General features: G+C 37.3%; 1 long non-coding RNA gene across 1 annotated transcript; it reads left to right on the forward strand.

Annotated features, from left to right (window-relative positions):
- The first annotated feature begins 7,555 nt into the window (after positions 1–7,555).
- On the forward strand, positions 7,556–22,320 carry LOC125804793 (uncharacterized). The gene is made up of 3 exons (XR_007440971.1): positions 7,556–7,712; positions 12,165–12,439; positions 22,122–22,320. It is a non-coding gene; the product is annotated as an uncharacterized LOC125804793 (long non-coding RNA).
- The last annotated feature ends 971 nt before the right edge of the window (positions 22,321–23,291 follow it).

Consider the following 23,291-nt stretch of genomic DNA (forward strand, 5'->3'; position numbering starts at 1 on the left):
CACAATCAGCATGATGTGGAATAAAACTGCTACAAAATGTGTATAATAGTCCAGCACTGAGTACCATCTGCCTCCCACATTTAATCTCATACAGCGCTATAGCTGTGCAGTAATATGAATAATTAAACTGCACTGTTTTACTGCTCCATTAAAGCCTTCTATAAATACTGCTCTCGTTAGCGGCTACTGGCAGCTATGCTACAGCCCGGCCTGCGGTAACGACGCCGTGAATTCCTCATAATATCTTTTGGGCGCGGGGCTTTTCTGCTGAGATTTGTGTTACTCGGCGAGTATTACACGGGGATTAATTCACTAAAGGCCACAATAGCCTCTCCAGTCTCTCCTCAGTACTTCAGCTCTCAGAGCTGCCGGCTTGCACTCGGATGGCATCAGCGCTGAAGAAAAGAGGGATAATGCGTTTGCTTCATTAGTCAGATGGATTAACGCAGGAGAAGAGTCTCAGTATGCGGTGAAGAGGAGGATATACCGGGGGGATTTACACAGGCCTGTGAATGCTAAGAGGACGAGACAATAGAAGATAAAAGAGATAGAAGAGGAGAAAAATTACTGTTTATTATGTTTACATATTATTTAAACTGTTATACTATGTAAAAGGGCAAAATAGGTATTTAATAAATGTGCCTTTGCATTTCTAATTAATTAAATGTTTGTATAAATAGAAGATGTGTAAACTAATCTTGGAATGGAACAAACAAAAGCCAAATTAAGAAATTTAACAAATTTAACAAATTATACATATCAATTGTCAGCTTGCTGAATTTGAAAAAAAAAAAAAAAGTTTAAAAAGTTCACAGATTGGGTGATGCAGCTTTTTTTTTTAAATAGGTATGTATATTTAATTGATTTCCATGTAAGGTTCATACCTATTGTGGTGCTTTTTATTTTTTTACAACTATTTTTGTCTCTGATTTTGAATTAATTAAAATTTTAATTAGTTAATATAAAAGATCTTTTTTACATGCGCTGCATCATCAAGTCCAGCTCTAAAAAGTCGCACAATTCACAATTCCATCGACAGTGTTTAACAGGGTGCTTGTCTGTTTTCAGAGTTCTGCGTTGGTTAGCTAACTATTTAGCCTGATAGCTAACCTAGTTAGCTGACCAAATAATCTTGGTCATCTAGATTTTAAATTAAAATAAGCATGTTAAGTTAAGAGTGTGACTCAAAAATAACAAACTTCAAGTGCAAACTTTATTACATTTCTCTATGCAGTTAGCAAAAACATGCCAGAATATTTGCAGATGTTTTTAATTGAAGTTTGCTATTTTTAAGACATACGACGGCGTTTTAGGGCCATACAAAAAATAAATAAAAACTGTTCACTTCGAGAATAAAGTCGTAATATTACGAGATTAAAGTCGTAATATTATGAGATTAAAGTCGTAATATTACGAGAATAAATTCGTAGTATTTTAAGGGAAATGTAGTTCTAACTGCGTGGGTTGCCCTTTAAGAGCGGAGCACTGAAAGGGGCATTTTCCACTCATTATCTGTTACAGGGCTAATCGCCATTTATCTATTATGTATTATCTACATTTATAACCTGCAGATTATTAATGTAGTGTTATAATTAGATAATACAGTGTCCAGATTTTCCCATAGCCGAGCCTTCAGCACCCCTGCCGCAAAAATCCTCCCGTGCGGGGAGAGCGTGCGCTGCGGCGCGGACATTTCCTGCCTTTTAGTTGGGTTTTTGTGAACAAAGGAACAGAAATAAAGTAAATTCCAGTCATGAATAAAGAAAATAAACCTGATGCAGGATGACTGTGTGTTAATCTATATCAAAATCAAATATACTGTGAAGTGTACGTGACATGCACGTCAATTATCTCAACAATGTGGAATTGTGTTCATTAATTTTCTTATTTTCAACAAACAAGAAGTATACATTATATACATATACTATTAAAAGACTTTGGTCCAACTGGACATTGTAAAAATGAGGAAATAACGATAATATAAAAATTATGTAATGCAGTGACACTTGTCTATGAATTGGTCATATAGAGCTGCTTTAAATCTGTAACACTATATACAATTAAAATAGCTGACTTAAAATAATATTAGAATGTTTTAAGATGTTTATTTGAAGGGGCAGTTTATAATATAATTTGTATCGATTTGATAATTTATTCCAGTACCTAAAAATGTGCTTTAAAAGTGACCAAATGTAATTGTATGATGTAGATGTAGACATTAATATCAAGAAACTACACTAAAGACAGTTATCCTGTTCATACAACTAATTTGTATGTCTAATATAAATTACACTTGAATGCAAATTAAATGTAAATTAAACCATTTAAACACATTATTTTCTGATACACCCTTACAAATCAAAACTGTACATAAACCGTGTAATCACAGATACTGTTTCTTCTCCATAGTGAAACGGCGTGACCAAGTTTCCCATATGGTCACCTTTCACAGGTATATAATGATGGAAACACAAAATTGCATTTCATGTATAACATATGCTGTTTCTATATCTGATAAAATAGACTAAAGATCTGCACATTGTCAAATCACAGTGTCCTCCTTAAGAAACAAGTCACATGCCTCATATAAAATACATAGAATTTGTTAAAGCTATATTTTCGGAATTATGTGTTTATTAAATTATTTAACCAGGTTTAAAACGTGGAGGCTGACTGAGTGTATAATACTAAAAGTATTACAGGGTTTTGTGTAAGGTTATATCAGTTTGTAAGGTAGACTATCTACTAGGAAATATTAAGAATATTTTAATATGAATTATGTTTATTTAATTAATATATGTTAGCTCTATATTACTAAATAGTTATTGAGAAATTAATAAACACATTTCCACATTGCATAACTTTGACACGCATATCATGTTTCACAGTATATTTGATCTTGACAGCACAGAGACAATCATCAGTAAAATGTTTATTGTCTTTATTCATGACTGGAATTTACTTTATTTCTGTTCCTTTGGTCACAAAAAACAAACTAAAAGGCAGGAAATGTCCGCGCAGCAGCGCACGCTCTCCCCGCACGCGGCAGGGGTGCTGAAGGCTCGGCTATGCCACCATGGGAAAATCTGGACACTGTATTATCTAATTGCAACACTACATTAATAATCTGCAGGTTATAAATGTAGATAATAAATAATAGATAAATGGCGATTAGCCCTGTAACAGATAATGAGCGGAAAATGCCCCTTTCAGTGCTCCGCTCTTAAAGGGCAACCCACGCAGTTAGAACTACATTTCCCTTAAAATACTATGACTTTATTCTCATAATATTATGACCTTATTCTTGTAATATTACGACTTTAATCTCGTAATATTACGACTTTATTCTCGTAATATTACGTCTTTAATCTCGTAATATTACGACTTTATTCTCGTAATATTACGACTTTATTCTCGAAGTGAACAGTTTTTATTTATTTTTTGTATGGCCCTAAAACGCCGTCGTAAAGACACACTCCTAAGCACATGCTTATATTAATTTAAAAGCAAAATAATTTTGCATGCTAAAATATAATATCACAGACATACATAAAGCCAAGCAAAAGCTAAAACATCTCAGTGCTTGGTCAAACTGACCATGAATTAGCATTTATAACCAAGCATGTAAAGTTATTAATATAACCCAGGATGACCATTGTTAAAAAAAATAATTTGTAACCCTTTTATATATTAAGTATTAATAGTTCAGAAATAAATATTTAATATTGAATAACCCTGGTTTTTAATCACAGTTTTCATGCATCTTGGCATGTTCTCCTCCGCCAGTCTTACACACTGCTTTTAGATAACTTTATGCCACTCCTGGTGCAAAAATTCACACAGTTTAGCTTGGTTTGATAAATATGTAACATGGCTCTCCCTCCACAGGAAGGGCTGCTTATTCCACTTACTGACCAATGGGAGGCCTGCCGGAGATATTGGGGGGAGGAGTCAACCTTTTAAATACAGGAATCCAAGATGGCTTCCAGAGAAAATGAGAGAGAATGTTGTCACGCCATAGTTTATATATTTGTTTTAAATTATTTCAGAACTACTCAGTTATTTTACCTAAATATATCTTTAGTTTGTTTCTTTTAATTTTCACTCTCTCTTTGTTTCAGAGATGTTATTTCAGTTTTTTAAATGTTATTCCACTCATAGTTTCTTGTTTTATCTGTTTAATCTGGTTATTAGAGATTTGTTTGTGGCACCTAGGGTTTTAGGCAGGAAAGAAACCCTTACATTTCACACCACGTAGATAATAATATGATCTATTATTCAAGTATAAGACTACTATCATTTTAAAATACAATAAAACAATAACATATCCTTTAAAATGGTTTACCAGTGTTTCATAAATATATATCATTTCATTAAATCAGCTATTCATTATATGTTAATCACTTGTTTGTCCAAGCTGCTGCTGACCACTCCACATTAGTCTATTAAAATGTATGATCTCATTACCATATAATTACCATACATATCTTATAAACACATTTGATCATAGGTGTGTACTCCAGTGTGTCCGGACCCCTGCTGAGTTTGCAGCTGTCAGAGCCAAACACACACCATCAGCGGTCCTGATGTGGCCTATCGCCTCTCTCCATCACTCTGTTCAGCCCCCAGCGAGAGCACAGGTACGCCACACAGGCCTTTAAACTAACTCACTTCATTTAAACACGGATCACGCTACCCAGAAAACAACCCAAACAACCACCTAACGCCAGTCAGAACCCCCCAAAAAACAGCTCAACAAGAGGCACACACATGCATGCCAGTTACCAGTTTAAACTGAATCAAATACATTTTTTTAAGGTAAAAGTGTTGTAATGTTTGTAATGTTATCAATATTTTAATACACGACAAAAGCTGCAATGCAGTCATCACTATCGACTGGGTTTAATGTAACTCGTATCCTATATAAAATGATGAGAAATGGCTATGTCTCAATTGCACACTACACACTAATATTATATACTATGGTATATATCTTAGTAGTGTGGGTTGAGAAGGTTAGTTCATTAAATATATATGTATGACCCGTGTTTAGCATTTTCACCCATGAAACATAAGACTATTAAAGATTATTACATTTTAAATCAGAAATTACTTGTTGCCTTCCTGGGCAGCATTTCTTGCGTTTGTTTTCCCGTTTCCTCTCACCTGAATACTGATCACCTTCACCTGTTTTCAGTCGCCACTGTTTGTGTAAATCCCCTTTGCAAAGTATTGCCAACCTGTTCTCATTTTGTACCAACAGCCTCTTTTTCTTTTGCCATCCTGTTATCGATCTCTGCCTCCCCCGTTTTTATTTGGGTGCCTGGTTGTTTGGTTAGTTTGGCTTTTGACCCTGTTTTGGTTTATGGTTTATGATCCTGACTGTCTTATATCTGTTTTGGTTGCCTTTGCGTTGTTGCTCTCCTTTGCACATTGTCATGTTAATAATTGTCAGCCTGTTAAAAGCTTTTCAATTTATAATATCTTCAAGCATATGTTTTGCGCGTTCATTGTTACACCTAATTAGTCTACATCATTGTAGCACCACCCTTTCGTTCTTAAGCTAACAGGAGTGTTTAGCACATTCTTTAGCTAATTTCCTAAACAAAGCACATTATAGACCAGCCAATCACAACAGACATAGGTATATGCTACATGTACACAAATATAACCATTTCTTTTACTATGTAAAAGAAATGGTTTACAATCCCACCAGTGAATCTGCACATGTTTACATGGTTACTTATTTTAAAGTATTACTTATTTTAAAGTTTTGATCATTACTCACATCCTATTCCCAAAAAATGATCGTTCATGTTTTATGAATGCCGTTTTGCTGCACTTTTTGCATACTGACCAGCAGAATCATGAATTATAAAGCTGATTTTTAAAAACCCTGAGGGAACGAGCAGGTCGGTCAGTGATATTTTCTCTCTCGCCCATCCACTGGGGTCAGTTGGGTCGGAGGAATGAGTGCAGAGAAGCAGAGTAAAGAATACTGAATGTCTGGACAAAAAATAATGTTAACTTTCGGATATAAGTTATTTTATTCAGATTTTAATCAGGAGGAGATGTTTTGTTTAATGAGTACATTCTGGTCTGGTCAGTCCAGCAGCAGTCTATCAAATGAGTACAGTGAAGCTGTCCAAATATGCAAAATATGTAACAGCCCATTAAATCACTGCTGATTAATTTAAAACAGAAAAAGAGAGGCTTGGTTTAGTATTGTATTAGTATTGTACACCAAGAGCAATCACTGGATTGTTATTAATATTAATAATTTAATATAATGTATAACAACAACAACAATAATAAAGAATATTACATAGACATGCCAAATATCATAGGACAAGTACTAGTATCATGTCTTTTTCCATGGGAGCTAAAGGACACACCACTGACCTGGTGGATATGTGGGCGGGGTCTCCAGCACTGAATGTGGATGTGACTTGCTTGTCTTTTCACATGGACAATTCTAGCCAGAAGCGACCAGTCACCATAATTTCCACCTACTGCTCTGTCCACTGTGAATGGTAATGACTTCTATGGCATATTGTGGGAGCTTATCCTTCCCAAAAGTGACCCAGATGTGTTTTTTGAAACCCATATATAATAATATATACATTCTAAATTCTTTATATATACATAAAGTATAGTAACCTTTTTTCACCTCATGACCTACCTGTTTAGTACAAGACAGCATAATTGAAAATGTTCAGTCTTATTGATTTATTTTGCCTAATGAAATTAACTTTTGCCTAACTAATCTCCATGTTTTATTTTTGTTTTTTTTATTATCTTTATAAAATGTGTATTAGATTTTTACCTATACTATGTTTTCATTTTTTTATTTGTATACTTTATATTTATTTCTAATAAAATGTATTATTTTATACTCTTTAATCTTTCAATCTTAAGGGCGAATTAAGCCACTGTGCCTCAATGGGATGCTGCGGTGCAGATGCAGATTTTCAATGCGTAAAGCTTTGCGGCAACATTGCAGTAAACTGAGTTTAGCGCAGCAAACTGATGAAAAATATTATATTATATTATATTATTATTATAAAAGTCTTATATTATTATTAAAAATATTATTAATATTATATATACACTTTTGTGCCCTGTCGGAAAGTGCCAAATGGTACGTAAGTTTTGTTGTCGGTTGAGAAACCATAAACTATACCATTTAGCAAGAAATTAATTAAACAACTATGTGAAAAATAACAGTTATGACCTCAACCACCAGTTTCACAACTAGATCTAGTTTCATGCACCAGTTTTACAACCATCTAGTTTTTACCAGCAGTTTTACAACTAAATCCAATTCCAACCACCAGTTTTACAACTAAATCCAGGTTTACCCATCAGTTTCACAACTAGATCCAGTTTCATTTATTAAGCAGATGTATCAAGCACACCTCAGAACCCTTATTCCAAATGGTATGTGTCCAAGTTTGGGCCATATTGATGTTTCAACTTCTTTGACCATTTGAGACATATTTGTCAGCAGGGTAGTCTGTGCCCTGTATGAGTAATATTGTGTTCTGACCTGTAGGAGGGGCTGTAGAGTCACTAATCCAGTTCTCATTTATATCTTCCTTATTCCAGTGCTGACAAACCCACAGTCACGCCTCGCGTTAGGAGCGTATAACTGAGTTAGAGATGAAACAGGTGTGTCCCTGCGGGGAAGAGTCCGCTACACTCGTCCTCAGGTAAACTTTATCTGCAAGAGAAGCTGAACAAGGGGTCTGTGGAGGTTGTGGTAAAAGCACAAAGCTGGGCTTGGTCCCTGCTGTCGCTGTCCGGCCTGTTCCTCTCTGTCTCGGGCTGATAAGGCTGATCACGCTGGGCACTAAAGTAACACTGAGTAGTACACCAGAGTCAGTATATGTCCAAAACTTTGTGGACACCCCTTCTGATGAATACTGCAGTAAGATACTTTCAGATCTTCAGACTGTGAGATCCTTATAGTTCTACCAATAGTGTTCCTGGTGGTTGCTGGGGTGTTCCCATGAGCTGCCATGATATATCCAGTGTTTTTAATGTCCTTTAAGTGTTGCTAAAAAGGTTCTATAGTTTTGCTAAGGTGTAGCAGGATGGTGACTATGACACACTATGTCAAAAAAAAAAATCGTCAGTGTGCTTTTTAATCCAGTGCGTTTTATGTATGAATTTTACCACTCGGGTATTAAGCGCACCGTTATACAGGAGTTACAGTTAGTTCTTTAGCACCGGGGCCTCAGTAGCTGTAGCCGCTAACCGCAATTTCCCCCTTCAGAGGTATTATCGGCCTATAGCCTGCTGCTAACCCCGGCTAGCACTGCTAGAGTAGCATTATCATTACCTGCTAACCACGCTTACTATTTCCCCGTTTAGAGGTGAGTATTATCGGCCTGTAGCCTGCTCCTAACACCAGCTAGCACTGCTGGAGTAACATTATCATTACTTGCTAACCGCGCTCACTATTTCCCCACTTTTTCCCCACTGTTCCTAACCCCGGCTAGCACTGCTGGAGCAGTTAGCCGCTATTGGTAATGCCCCGTCCTTAGTGCTGGAGAAATTCTTACTGTAAATGAACTAAAGTGCTTTACTCACCCGAATAAACAGTTTTCAGGAGAGAAATCTGTGTAGATTAACATCCAGTGCTCGTTTGACTTTAAAAGAGTTTTTGTCTTTTGTTTACTTAGCTTAGCTTTACTTAACTTATTTAACTACCCCCACCACCACCCAGTGTCGAGACCTGCTGAATTACAAGTTCCTTACAGTGCCACTTTAAATACACCTTATAATCAAGTGCGCCTTATAATACGGTGCCTTATAATCTTATAGTGCAAAAAATACTGTAAATATATATATATATATATATATATATATATATATATATATATATATATATATATATATATATATATATACACAATATCTTTTAAAAATGTAACTGTATGCACATGCATATACAACAATATGCAAAAAATACATTTTTATATGATGATGTCAGCAAAATAAAAATAATTAATTATCATTATCCCTTTTAAGTGTCCAGAGTGGAGTGGGGACATAGGAGAATAGTGATTTATCAAAGTATCTCAAAAATTTTTTTTATAGATTTTTAAAAACAAAGCATTGTTGTTTTTTTGTTATTACTTTACATCTAAGGGTTGGTGTTGGACTGTGGTTGATTTTCTGTTGTTTTAAAGCCCTGCCCACTAGACAGCGATGTAGTACTGTCATCAGATTACTCTCTTCTGATTAGATAAAAACTAAATATTTTCTTTTGCCCAACATTTGTAAATATAATAGTTTATTTATATTTATTCTATGACAGTTGTATGATTATAGTTTGATAAAAAATTAATCACAATATTTGGTATTGTGGACAGTATCATAATATATTTCAATAGTAAATCACCTTTTCAAATCGTTTTCAAATATTGGTTAATCTGTGGCATTGCTGAAACAACCCTTGTAGAATCTTCATTTTAAAGAGTGTGTCTCAGAAACAGTGTTTTGGTTTTTCAGTTTCTGTACTGACGGCACAGTTATGAAATATTTTATTCATGTGGAAATGATGTACACACTTTAATCAAATTCAGTGCACTACTGTTTTTAGTGTGGTTGCTTGGAAACAAGTGGGTTTGCTGGATTTCAGTACGGAAGGAATGATGCTGCTGTGGTGACTCTGGTGGTTTCCCTGCTGAGCTCTCTCTCTCTCGCTCTCTTGTTTATTAACTACAGTCCTTACACGAATGTCCTTCCAGAACACTGGACTCAGGTCTGTACTAACTGCTCTCACTAATCCTAATCCATACATTCAGTATTTTATACCCCTAAAACCAGTGTTGTATTATATCACAGCAAATATTACAGTATTACAGTGTACTGTATTTAGAAATGTACATTATTATAGAATATTACTGGATTTTGAAGTTTCACATCCTCTGCACACCCTTCAGCAACCAATAAACCTTGAAGTACAAGAAGCAAAATGACAAAATTGACAGAGCCTGGTGTTGTTTATTACAAATGTGTTGCAAATTTAAGAAAAAAAAAATAGCAAAATTACAGCAACATAATTTACAGTGCCATTTTGTAAATGTACAGTATTATCTGGGATTTAGTTTTTCTGGTTAATTGAGAATTTACAAAAAAAATGATCATATGCTGTATATATAAACTCTTACATTTTAATCCTGTAAAATTACACTACTGCAAGTAAAGTAAATAGCCAGTAATGTTATGCACATTATACAGTACATTTATCACAGTGAACAGTGCTGTGAAAATGTGTAGTCCCCTATAAAAAATGGGAATAAAAAGCTCATTTTCTGTGCAGCAAACATTTTTAGTATTTTCTTAGTAAAACCTTAATATTATAATAAATATAAATCATATTTATATTCATACAGACAGCAATGTTTGTTTATTGAATCATCTTCAAAGCTGTACTCATGGACTCAATTATTATTTATAGGTCTCATCATGTAAACAGCTGGTTTAACTATGCCATACATTCTGTAAAGCTATGTTTTGTTGTACAGTCTACAGTGTATTACATATAGATTAGTAATTGCCAGACATCTGCAAGATGCCAGACGTCTCAGCATGTAGTTGTAGAGGTTCCTAATGCAGCTCCAATATTCAATATTCAATATTCTCCAATAATCTGCAGATTTTTGGGTCCACTGGTTGCAGGACCTCAATAACATAATGTTGAACTGTCAAAGTGCCTGTAATGAAGACCAAAAGTGATCTGGCATTGTTTCAATTTAAACTCCACACCATGACTCCAGACCTTCTTGATCTTGGCGCTGAACAAGGTGCCTCCCCACACATTTGTTTTGGTCATCATTGAAGATGACCCTCTGTCATTTTAAATCTGAGTATATATTTATTATATAATGCTGCATTAGGAGAAAGGCCTATATTTATGTATTTATCTCAGTGCTGGCTGGGTCAGCTGTTTATCAGTAATTACACATGACCGGCAGAATGATTGTGTGGGTCTGTCGGAGCTGAGCTGTCTGCTGGGGTGAGTTATGGTTTATACAGTCTACAGTATAATGATGTATTCTCTCTCTCCTTTGCCGCTAATTTATCAGCATTTCTGTCACATTAATGCTGTTCGCTCAGTGTTTCTCTGAAGCCGACTCTGGAAAGTTCAGCGCTGTCCTGGGGTTGTTTATACAGGAGAGCTGTGCGTGTAATTCATACTGATTAATACAATAATTCTAAAGCAGACTGTGCTGATTGTTTTGCAGGGAGTAAATCATCATTGGTAAATGTATTTTTATGCTTTAGAAAGTTGGTGGTTACTTGTTTAAGAAGGAAGGATAGGATGGAGAAAAAGAACAAAACATATCATCAATATAATAAATATAAATAAGGAATTAGTTCATACAGGATTTTAGACAGGAATTGAGCTTCCAAACAGCAGCTTTACAGGAGAAGTAACAACAAAATCTTCTACACTTTATTCATTATGAATTAAGGGCCATTGAAAAAAAATATGTAAAGTAGATATTTTGGAGCATTTGTATCAGTCCATTCATCAATATATTCTCATACAATATACAGAACATCTGTAAGATTCACACTGTGAAGAAAAGCAAGAAACAGAATAAAAGAGAGGTCCAGTTTTTTTGCAGGATGGTGATGCTATAGTACATTAAGAAAAAAAAAATATTTAAATCTATTAATTTGGCTTTAAGTAAATAAGTATATTGTGAACTGGAATGAAAATTACACATTTTTTTATCTTTTTAAAAAAGATACATGTTTATATCCTTTTTTTTTCCTTTCTAATGAATCAGATTTTGATGTTCATTTCCTGAATAATGGACCAAAAAATGCTCGAAAATTCCTTTTTCGCCATGACTTTTATTAAAAAATAAGAAGGTTTTTTTTATTTTCCTTTTTTGGCATTTTTGGGTTCATTTCAAAAGTAATTATATATATATATATATATATATATGCTAACATCCTATTTATTCTTATTTTTTGTATGTAGTATAAGCTTTTATAAGGAATGAGTATTTTTCTTTGAAATAACTAAATAAATAAATAGCTGTTCTGCACATATTTCTAACAGCAGCTATTTTTAATTGAATTTTTTTAATAGACTGAATCAGATTGTGTGTTAAACGTGTATATCTGTGTGTCTGCAGGGTTGGAGTGTTTATGATGTGTTCAGTCTGCTGTGTTGCTGAATCTGCGCGCTCTGCGTTTCCTGCAGCTCTAAACTCTAAACGTGTTAAAGAGAGTGTTCCACTCTGCACTCCCGAGTGTGTCCTGAATCAGCCCGAAATAGAAGTGTATCTGCACCCCCCGCAGTGAGCCCAACACACACTCCAGCCTGGCAGAGCCTGACAGCACAAACACTGCTACGATTACAGAGCTGAGGACAATAAAGCACTCAACACGTACAGCACAGGGCACACAGGTCAGCAATCACTTGCTATAAAGGTGGTTTTGTTTTATCTACCTTATTCTGTATGATGATAAGGAGAGGGCCACATTTTTAACTTTGTGTTTGAAGCATACTATCCATATAGATTATTACAGATTATATCATAGTTAGTTCCGACCCTGCAATGTGATTGGCAAGCTCGGCATGTATTACCCTGCCACATACAGGTAACCTAGCAACGATGCAGCGCTTACAAGTTAAACAGCGCAGCTACAAACAGAGCAGCGATAAAACTGTTTTAACTTGCAGAGTGTTTATAACCAAACAGATTATATGTTCTCGTCTTCTTTAACTCAAAATCTTTCAAAGAACATTGATTCCACAGAGAGGGAGCTGCGTCTGCGGTTGAAGGAACTAAATTAAAAACGTCCACTTACCTTTGAAACCATTTCAGAACATCCTGACCCAGACAAGTCGTCCAAGATGGTAAAGTTTACCCACTATATGCTCCTATGTTTCTGTGCTCCAGCACTTGTATATTATCTATTCAGATAGCATCTTCTCTGACAGCCTTAAAACACTGATAGATCTGTTTTGCAGTCTTATAACCAAATTTCCTTTTTAAAGGATGGTAAGAGCAGATGTTTTAACTTTATCTACTTTAACCACAGACGCAGCTTCTCTTTTTTGGAAGGTGATGGACATATAATGCAATATAAAGTTTGCTTGCTAGTTAGCTAGCTCTAAATAGCTGTTAATGAAGTCAAGCAGCCTGCTGGAATGTTGGGTTAGCATAGCTAGCTACTTTATGATCAGTGCCCACAGCAGAAGCTACTTAAAGTACCTAAAACATTTGATATAAACTGACCGGACCTTTTAAAACAAATATAGAAGAAACAAACTCGTGAAAGAATATGAAATATGGAAGACTTCTAGTTAATAAGCCAATAGAACCCGATGCTCTGGAACGAATCATCCAGCTTCAGTACAGGCCCTCAGTGGTGCTCTTATTCTCATTTGGCTGAATGCAGTCAAATTCTTTTCACAGAAGTGTTCCAACAAAGAGCAGTACAGGATAATCTCATTTTCCCTTTCAAAATTCTCCATACATTTTCTGCTGGGGCTGGTGCAGCATGTGGATTTGCATTGGCTTATTGAAAATTGCGTGGATGTTCTTGGAAAAGCTGTGACTCTTGAAGGCAGTGTATGTTCTTAAGATATTAGTCTTCTTTTCTGCTTTAATGCTGCATCACAGAAGTGTACTACCCCATATCATGCTGATACTGGATGGAGCACATGACCATTAAATACCCATGCCAGTATCTACAGTACAGCACAACTTCTGATTGTATTATTGCATAAACATAATGTATTTTATTTTTATGTACATTATGTACATCTTTATATGGTGTGTGTATGTGTGTGTGTGTAGAGAGAGTGTGTAAATCTGATTTGTGTGTTAACACAGAGACAGCGGTTCCTTTTGTATAGACTCGCTGAGAGTGATCTTCAGTGGCTTAAGAGAAGCAGCTTCTGTAGCGTTTCATTTTCAGGCAGTTAAGCTCATATTGTGTGTGTGTGTGTGTGTGTGTGTGTGTGTGTGTGTGTGCGTGCATCAGCTGCTGCAGTGAGAATTTCTAATCTGAGGCTGAGCATGAATCCGGATGAGAGCGGGTGTGCTGCTCTCCAGAGGGCTGAGAAGTTCACTTTACTTCAGACGGCGCTGCCCGGCCTTTTTCTTGGCCACTTTTATGTTATTTTTAGTCGGAATTAGAGCTTTGAGTGAACGGCTAATGAAAAAGGAAAAAAGGGAAGTCGGACTGCAACCCAGTGTTGGAGAGTCCGTATTGTAGAAACTGAATGTTCTTTTGAACCACTCATTGACAAAAAGAAAGAAAAATAAAAGTCACAAAGAAGTCTATTGTTAGAATGTAATGTGCCACTCCACAAGCAAAGGCAGGATTAAGGACCCCTCACAAGTATTCCATGTTTGAACCCAACAATTCCAGTTTGTAGCTGTTCAGCTTTCTTCCTAACCAGGCCCGTTTCAACAGGGTAAGCAAACCAACCAATTGCCTGGGGCCCTACACAATGACTGGTTATGAATTGAATGCAACAAACTGTGTGGAAGCCCCTTAAAATTCTGTGATGGTCAATGCAGGAAAGTACAACAACACTGTTATCGGAATCCCCCTTAAGGGGGCCTCTCCTACTAGTTACTGGCAATAGCCAGCTAGCCAGGTTCGTCATTTCTGCAGCCGGCTATGAAACTACAGTTAAGCGATAATTTACAGTGGATTAGGTAAATTAGTAAATTAGGTCTATATGTCTTACACTATGAAAAGTGTAATTTAGCAGCAGATAGCATAGAGACAAAATATATCAGTAATGTTTATGTAAGCTACCTGCCTGGTAAATAATCTACTTTAATTGTACAACCAGAGATGAACATTTATGTCTAGTAGTATTCATGCATGCCAGCTCTTCACTGTGTTTAAAGCTATGTTAAGCTACAAGTAGTGATGGCAGAGGCATGTATTGCAGGCAACAATCTCTCACCAGGAGGTACACTACCCAGATGTAGCTAAGATCTGGTTTTAGGGCAGTGAAGGAAGCACCTTAACATATACTTGTAGCAAAAGCCATTGTGTTATCAGACCGCACCTGTATTCATTTAATGTCCATGTGAGACATGTATGAACTGTACGAATTCAGAATTTGTTATATTTATGTATAATAGGGAGTGCCTACCGCTGTGTACCTACTAAGTACCACCCTCCACCAGCCACCAGGTAACCTAAGGACAGCTCTAGCTCTACTATAACAAGCTTCTGCAGTGCACTTTCCTCGTTTTTCACCGCAGGCGCTCATGCTCCGACTGCTCTTTTACTCCGAGATAGTCAACTATCACTCGCCTCCGCCTTTCCGCCGTCGCCCCTCATCTCCATTCCGGGCGCATTCCTCCCGAGAGACGGGAACGGGATGAGTTGACACTAGCGCAGCGCTACGCATGAGCATGTAGGCCGCCTTTGATAACACACTGATAGACCGAGTCTGTGAACGCGAGCGTGCGGACGAGTCTTCCTCACCCAGACGTGAAAACACACGCACATGCCGCTGATTAGACAGGCGGTCGCAGCGCCGGGAGATTTCTCATTTGGGCGGGTGCAGCGGGGGGTCTTTGAGCTCCGCGCATGCTCGGCCTTTGAGCACAACACAGGCTTTGAAGGCATCTTCCTCCTGTAATCAAACGCGGCGGAGATTGCAGCCCGCTATCCAAGGTGAGAGCAGGCCTGTTTTGCCGGGAAGCGTCTCCGCAGCCGGCCTTCTCCTTCAGAACACGTAGTTGGACACATATGAAAGTGTCCTCGCTGTGTTATTGTGTCAGAGTTGCTGCAGTAAGAAATATGATGAACATGCTGCTTCTTCTTTTTGTATATGTTCACATGTTCTGAAACAACGATGCCCCTCCATCAACAGCCATCCTTCTCTTGAAGTAGATTTACAACTTGATCCCTTTTTCTTCAACATATTAATAAAGTAAGTGAACTGGTTCTTTTTTTTTTTTACAAAATATAAAAAAATCCAAATTTGATGAAGAAAATTCATCGAGATCTATTAGATCTTCATCAAGTGTACACAGTTATAGTTATATGTAAGGATTAAATAACCCACAAACTCCATACTTAAACCCAACCAATGTTGGATCCTAAACAGAACCTGGATTATTCTCTATAAATTATATGACTCTAGTTTGTAGCAGGTACTAAAGGTTTTTCATGAACGACACCAATGCAAACAGACAAAGACCACAGTGGCTAAGTAATGGTAGGTAAGTGAGTTATAGAGGTATGCTACACAGGTGTAGCTTCTAAGAGCTGTTTTTAGGGCTGTATTGTAGGATTGTAGAAAACAAGCTAACATTAGGCTGGTTAGGTATGCTTCCAAACGATTACTTTATGGTCTGGACTGAATAGAAAAATGGAGAAATCTGATAAAGAGAGCCCTATTGGGATGTCTCAGTCAGAGAAGTCTTTGACACAGCATCCGCAATATGGTGTCCAAAACCTTTAGAGTAATGCTGAAACTGAAGTAGTTAATTAATCTGAATCTTCTAGCTTATGCTTGATCATAATGAAATCATAATCATAATGCTCAGTGTGTTGACAAAGCCACAATGTGAAGGTTGGGGTGGGGTTTACCTGATATTCTTATTAAGTTTATTGTTTGAATTGTGAAATATAAAAGGAAATTGGCCCACACCGTTCTTGCCAAGTATGAACCACATTTGGCCCAGTTCCGCATGGCCGAAGCCGAGTCTTCATGTTATCTGGGCTGTGTATAAACCCAGTCATTAGATGTTTGATTATCTTGTATTATTTCACTCTTAACGTAAAGCGCTCTGAATGCTGTAGGAATAAACGTCCGGCTTTTGCCTTGATCGACAATGAGGACGTGTCCCGTGTTTTCTCTCTGATTCCTCCCAACTGTCTCTAAAGCATCACCAGCTCTGTGTCCAGTTGGTGAGAGTTTGAAGAAGCTTACGTTTTAATGGTGGTTTGAAGCTGAATTAGTCAGTTTTCCCAGCAGTATCGAACCAACGCACTCAAAAATCTGTTCAGCTTCTGTCCCTCATCAGAATTCACTGGCTCTCAGCACAGCGGCCAGAATGTGACCAACGGGCAAACAAATCTGTTGGACGGCCGCCTTATGTTTCCTTAACTGAGGTCAGAAACACGTCGGGTAATTCTCCTTTTTGAGCATGTGGCGCCTGATTTCACTCTTTACGATTATTTCCGAAAGCAGGTCACATCTGCTCACCGCCGTCCGTATATCCGTCCGTCCCTCCGTCCGTCCACACCAGGGGCACTGCCGTCCTCGCCGAGATTTTAACGGTCAGCGCTGAATTTACACAAAAGTTACTTTCCTGCTGCTGAGTGAAAAAGAAAAGGAGAATGTGGGGGGGGGGGGGGGAGAGAAGAGAGAGAGATACCCTGCCTGAAAGAGAAAGAGATTGACAGAAGGGGGACGAAGAGCGAGAGGAAGTGAAGGACAAGAGAACAAATCCAGGAACCAAGTGAACGATAGAAAGGGGAAAAAACAAGGAAAAATAGAAAGAAGGACAAAGAAAGAGAACAGACAAAAATACAGAAAAAAGGGTTGATAAAAAGAAAGAAAGAATATGATATATAATATATAAGAAAATACAAGAAAGAGATGAGGATCGAAAAAGATAGAGGAAAAAAGACAGAAAGCGAGATGATAAAAAGACAAACGAAGAAAGAAGTGGTAAAAAAAAACAGGAAAAGAGAAAACCAAAAAAGACAAGAAAGAGGACAAAAGACAAAAAAGATAGAAATATAGTGATAGAGTGAGAATATATATAGAGAAAATAGAGTTAGAAGATAAAAGGGAAAAAGGAAAAGGGCAAAAAAAATAGAAAAGAAAAGCAAAACAGACAACAAACAGGCAGACGTAGCACAAAAAGAGAGAAGAGGAGCCATGAGAAAATGTGACTAAAAGCAAAAAGGAGAAAAGAAAGAGAGACAAAGATAGATAAAGAGACAAAAGAGACAAGTAAGAAAGACAAAAGACAAGAAAGAGAGAAGAAAAGAAGGAAGGGTCAAATACAGAAGACCAATAAGAACAAAGGGATAATCAGATAAAGAGGGAGAAAGAAAAGAAAGAAAACGAAACAGAGAGAGCGAGATAAATAAGGAACAAAAAGAGAGGTGTGGAAGTAGAGAAAGCTATAGAAAGAGAGAGACAGGTAGAAAAGGAAGGTGAAGAAAGAGACAGAGAGATAAGATAGAAAGAGGTGTAGAAGGAGAGTGAAGATGAGTCTGAGAGATGACCCTGGTAGTGTCCTTGTCAGCGCGGGTGTTAGAAGTTTTGGGACGATGAGTTTTACCTGAGTCAGGTAATCGTTACTAACCCAATCTCACCCCACGCCACACGTTACCGCGCCAGCCTGGAGAGAGCAGAGATGAATGTGAATTTCACTTATGAAATGACTGTGTGTGTGTGTGTGTGTGTCTGTGTGTGTGTGTGTGTGTATGTGTGTAGTATTGATTGTTGGCCATCAGTGACCCTCTCTCTGTTAGAGTAATGGCTTTATAATCCGATGTCTACATTCACACACACACACACACACACACACACACACACACACACACACACACACACACACACACACACACACACACACAGACATTGCTTACATGAAATCCATAATAAACACTATAATTATGGAGTATGTTTTACCTCTCCCAATTATATAATAGTAATGATCTAGTCTAATGGTGAAATAATCACTACAGCAATTTTTACCCACTTTTAATCCCAGTTTGCTCTCACTCTGTCGATCTCTTGATTAGCGTTAAAGTGCTTTCACACCCACCTTGTTTGTTGGTCTAGACCTTGCACTTTAGTCTGAACTAAAAATAACAGGTGTAAAAGTCTCACAAAAGAGCTGCTGTCAGTCTGGATCAACTGTATGAAGGTCAAGTTAGTCTGTGTGAAAGTGTTAAAACAATTTTTTTTGACAGGTTAGACTTCAGACTTCCAATCACTTTTAATTAACTTAAGCTATTATCACCCAACTATAGAAGAAGAAAAGGTAGCAGTGTAACAGCCGAAATCCGAGGCCCCTTGGTGTGCAGGCATGTCGTCACAGTATGGGTGCAGCAGATCAAACAGGTGATTCCTGTATCTACTGTAACTGTAGATGAACTCTTATTTATAAACAGAAATAAAAGAACTAAACCTTCACTGATTGATGGAACTTCATACTAGACCTCAAGCAGCTTGGACTGTGTGTCTCTCCACTCTTCCTCCAGACTCTGGTCTCTTGATTTCCAAATCAAATGTACAATTTACCGATGGTCACTGCCAAAAGTACCAATTGGTCTTATATAAAATTCTATTTTTTTGAGACACTGATTTTTGGGTTTTCATTGGCTGTAAGCCATAATCATCAGCAGTAAAAGAAAACAGTATTTAAAATAGATCACTCTGGGTGTAATACATACAGAGCTTTGGAAAAAGAATGAGACCACTTAAAAATGATGAGTTTCTTTGATTTTACTAAATTGAAAACCTCTGGAATATAATCAACAGGAAGATAGATGGTGGCATAAATAAAAAAAAATGTAAAAGCAGTGTGTAAAACTGGTGGAGGAGAACATGCCAAGATTCATGAAAACTGTGATTAAAAACCAGGGTTATTCCAACAGATATTGAACTCTTAAAACTTTATGAATATTAAATTATTTTCTAAACTGATTCAGAAACTGGTCTCTTAATTTTTTCCAGAGCTGTGTTATATGAGTTTCTCATTTTGAACTGATTTACTGAAATAAAGTAACTTTTCAAATATATTCTATTTTATTAAGATTCACCTGTAAGTGTTACCTGACTGCAGTACTATCAGTATCATTCAAACTTGCTTCACTATCACTGTGAGCAACTTGGAAATCAGCACTTCCCAACTCCAAAGTAGCTAACGCTGCTAATCCAACACTTTTGCCATTTTTGGAATTTAGATTCCAGCTGCAACTGGGGCTGCTTCTGTACTCCCAGTTGGTCACTCTACTTGCTCATCTGGGAGTTCAAGAAAACCAGAATAACAATGTAAAGATCTCCATTAAGATGTGGTTGTTTGTCAGGCTGTCATTGTAGCCACCCTTCTCTACGGCCTGGGTCAGTTATTGACGTCATATCCCTCAAGTCCCTAGAGAACTCCAGTGTAGGCTTCATCTGCAGCACATTCTCAGTCACCTTGGGTGCCTCCAACTAAAATAGCAAAGATAACTGCAGATATATTGAGCCAGTGATCACATACTCGCTCCAGCATTGCTGGTTTGGGGCTTGGGTAAAATATGTGGGTCATAATAGTCATTTCTGTAGAGTCTACTACACCATGGTGGACAACAAAACAACAGGATGCAAGTCAAGAGCCTGGAGGATGTGTCAGCTGATTATGACACCTGGGATTGAGGCATTAAGTTTACAGGGGAAAAGAATACTGTAGATACTATAGAAGAAAGTATCTCAAGCATGTTATGAGATATACACATTCTTATAAAGCTGTGCTTTTTAAATTTAAAAAGTTGTTATGGGGCTAAAAAAATAAAAAAAGATACAAAAAATACAACTATTTGGAGACAGTGGTCAAATCTTGGGATTACCTAAATCAACATTGTGGATTATCAAAGATAAAACAGAACACAGTAGAGAGCTCACTAATTACTGATGGCAGAAGAATCCTTGCTTTTTTTTTAAGAATTATTCCATTCTCTTTCTGACTCTTCAGAAACAACCTTAGTTCTTCAAAGTAATGTACTAAGCAATATAGACCAAAGTATACAGTCACCTGCTGGTTTATTGTTTCTGCTAAAATCATGTGTAGAAGGCTGGCGCTAGCCTTTTGGGTGCCCTAAGCACAGATGCTTTGTGGTGCCTCCCACAAAATACCGTTTTTTTATTTTTTTTATTGGACTGTAAGGCGCACTTAAAATACCTAATACTTTAAGCCTTATAATCCGGCACACCTTATGTATTATATATGAATTTTACCTGTCAGGTTATAATGAGCAGTAAAGCCACTCTGCTGAAGTGCAGCGTCATACAGGAGTTTCAGTTTAGTTCTCCAGCAGTATTAGCATTACCCCCTAGCGCTAGCCATTAGCCATTCAGAGGTGAGTATTATCAGCCCATAGCCTGCTGCTAACCCCGGCTAGCAATGCTGGAGCAGTATTAGGATTACACGCTAACCGCTAGCCATTCAGCTGCTCAGAGGTGACTATTATCGGCCTGTAGTTTGCTGATAACCCAGGCTAGCACTGCTATTATAGGTATTATAAGAATGTATCCTGCGCGTTTACCTTATTAAATCAAGCTACGTGGGATGAACTACAAGCTAATATCACCCCGGTTTACCAGAACACTCAGAGTTTCTCATTGTAGCGCTGTCGGGCAGCAGTTAACAGATATAGGCCCAATTTCTCCAAAATGCTACGATACATACGAACTTGATACTAAGGTAATAGAATGGAATTGGTTCTTTAGTAATGTAAATGGTATCATTTGATAACTTTAATTCAATTTGCTGTTTTTTTTCTCCAAAATCTGGTTTATTGAAAACCGAATGGATCTATTTCTTTGGTTTGACCATCCATTACTCTAAATTGATACAGTAATATCACTTGAAACATACACATTTAATACAGGAGAAAGGGTTCTTTTAGGAAATTTAGTGGTGTGATGTGATAATCACCCTTTGATTTTTATGTTTTATAGGACTTAAAACTCAGATCTATATACCAGCAATTTTCTTACATTTGGCTTCACAGTAATTATTATCACAAGTGTTCTTCAAGACTTTAGTAGTGCCATTTAATAATCATTTGATTACCTTATTTTATAGGAGTCTGAAGTCTGAATTTTCCTACAGTAATATCATTTGAAACTTGTTTTTCAAAGTGTTTTTTTTTTAAGACATTAATGGTTTCATTTGAAAGCACCTTGATTTTCTTGTTTAATACGACTTCAAACTGTGGGCTATACATAACCTATAATGTTTAAAATATAGTGAATTTAACCTGAAAACAGATGCCAGATTTGCAAAATTTGTATTTCTGGTATAAATGTGTTGAACAGACTTCATTAAATTATGTTTACTGAGGTGTATAACCTGATTATTTTTCCTTTTCAGTCTCTGTACAAAAAGCGCGAACAGCTTCTCCCCCAGCACCAATGTGCATGCAGCTTTCACACTGGAGATTCATCTTTTTCTCGAGCAAATATATTACTTTTGTATTGCTTATATCTGTTAACATGCTTTAACATGCATGTTGGGGCCCTATGCTTAGTGCATGATCCACATGGGTGAAGCACCAGCACTGCATGTTTATAAAAAATAAAAAGAGTCGATCTTGCTTTTGTTGCAGTAACTGTCTGTACTGTTCAGGGAAGGCTTTCTACAAGATTTTGGAGGGCTTTGGGGATTTGATTGCATTCAGCACAACAATAGCAGCGTTAGTGTGGACAGGATGTTCTAGGATCAAAACCTCACCGCACGTGCAACTGTTTTCAAGTGTTCCTTTAAGTACTGAATGGAGGTTCATCATTTCAGAGAACACAGAGAACTCAGACCTGAGGCATTCCTCACCATTACCCCTGCAGTACCTTCTAACTCTGTTGTCTATTATCTATTATCTGTTCTTACTCAGTTTTCTGAGCCTGGAGACAAAGAATGAAAGAATACAGATGTTTCTCTGATGCTTCATTTCTTTCTTTCTCTCGCTGGAAGAAAGAACTGGGGCTTGCTGTTTCGTCCAAGCGAGGTGAAAGCCTAATTATCTGCAGAAAAGCGAGAGAAGCCAATTTAATTGGGCCAAGGCCAAACCCAAGCTCGGAGAATATGTGTATATGTGTGAGTGTGTGTGTTGAGGCTGATGGTGGAGTGTGTATCTTCTCAGAACAGAATGAAGGCCCTCCGAAGTCCACCACTCTGGACGGAAGCTGGTGAGGGCAGGAAGTAAGGATGGAGACAGTGAGTGTATTAGCTGGTCATTATGGCCGCTCTCAGCAGGGGGTCCGAGCTCAATGGCGCTTTCATGTTTCCTGACCTCCAGCTCTTCTGTGAAAACATCACTGTCCAACGTAAGTGTGAGCAGCATGGTCACTCTGTGTGCACACTGCAAGCGGTAACAGTACAATGGGTACAAGATAAAGTAGCTGAATGTATTCATTAGAAGAAGTGTCTAAAGACATTTGGACCTATAAGTCACTATCTTACACACTGTACAAGGTGTTTGCGCCAATACATATTGCTATCTTACACCCATGAAGACTCTATTATCACTTCTTGCGTCTGCATCGT

The sequence above is a fragment of the Astyanax mexicanus genome, chromosome 10, assembly GCF_023375975.1.
Source record: "Astyanax mexicanus isolate ESR-SI-001 chromosome 10, AstMex3_surface, whole genome shotgun sequence".
NCBI lineage: Eukaryota > Metazoa > Chordata > Actinopteri > Characiformes > Acestrorhamphidae > Astyanax > Astyanax mexicanus.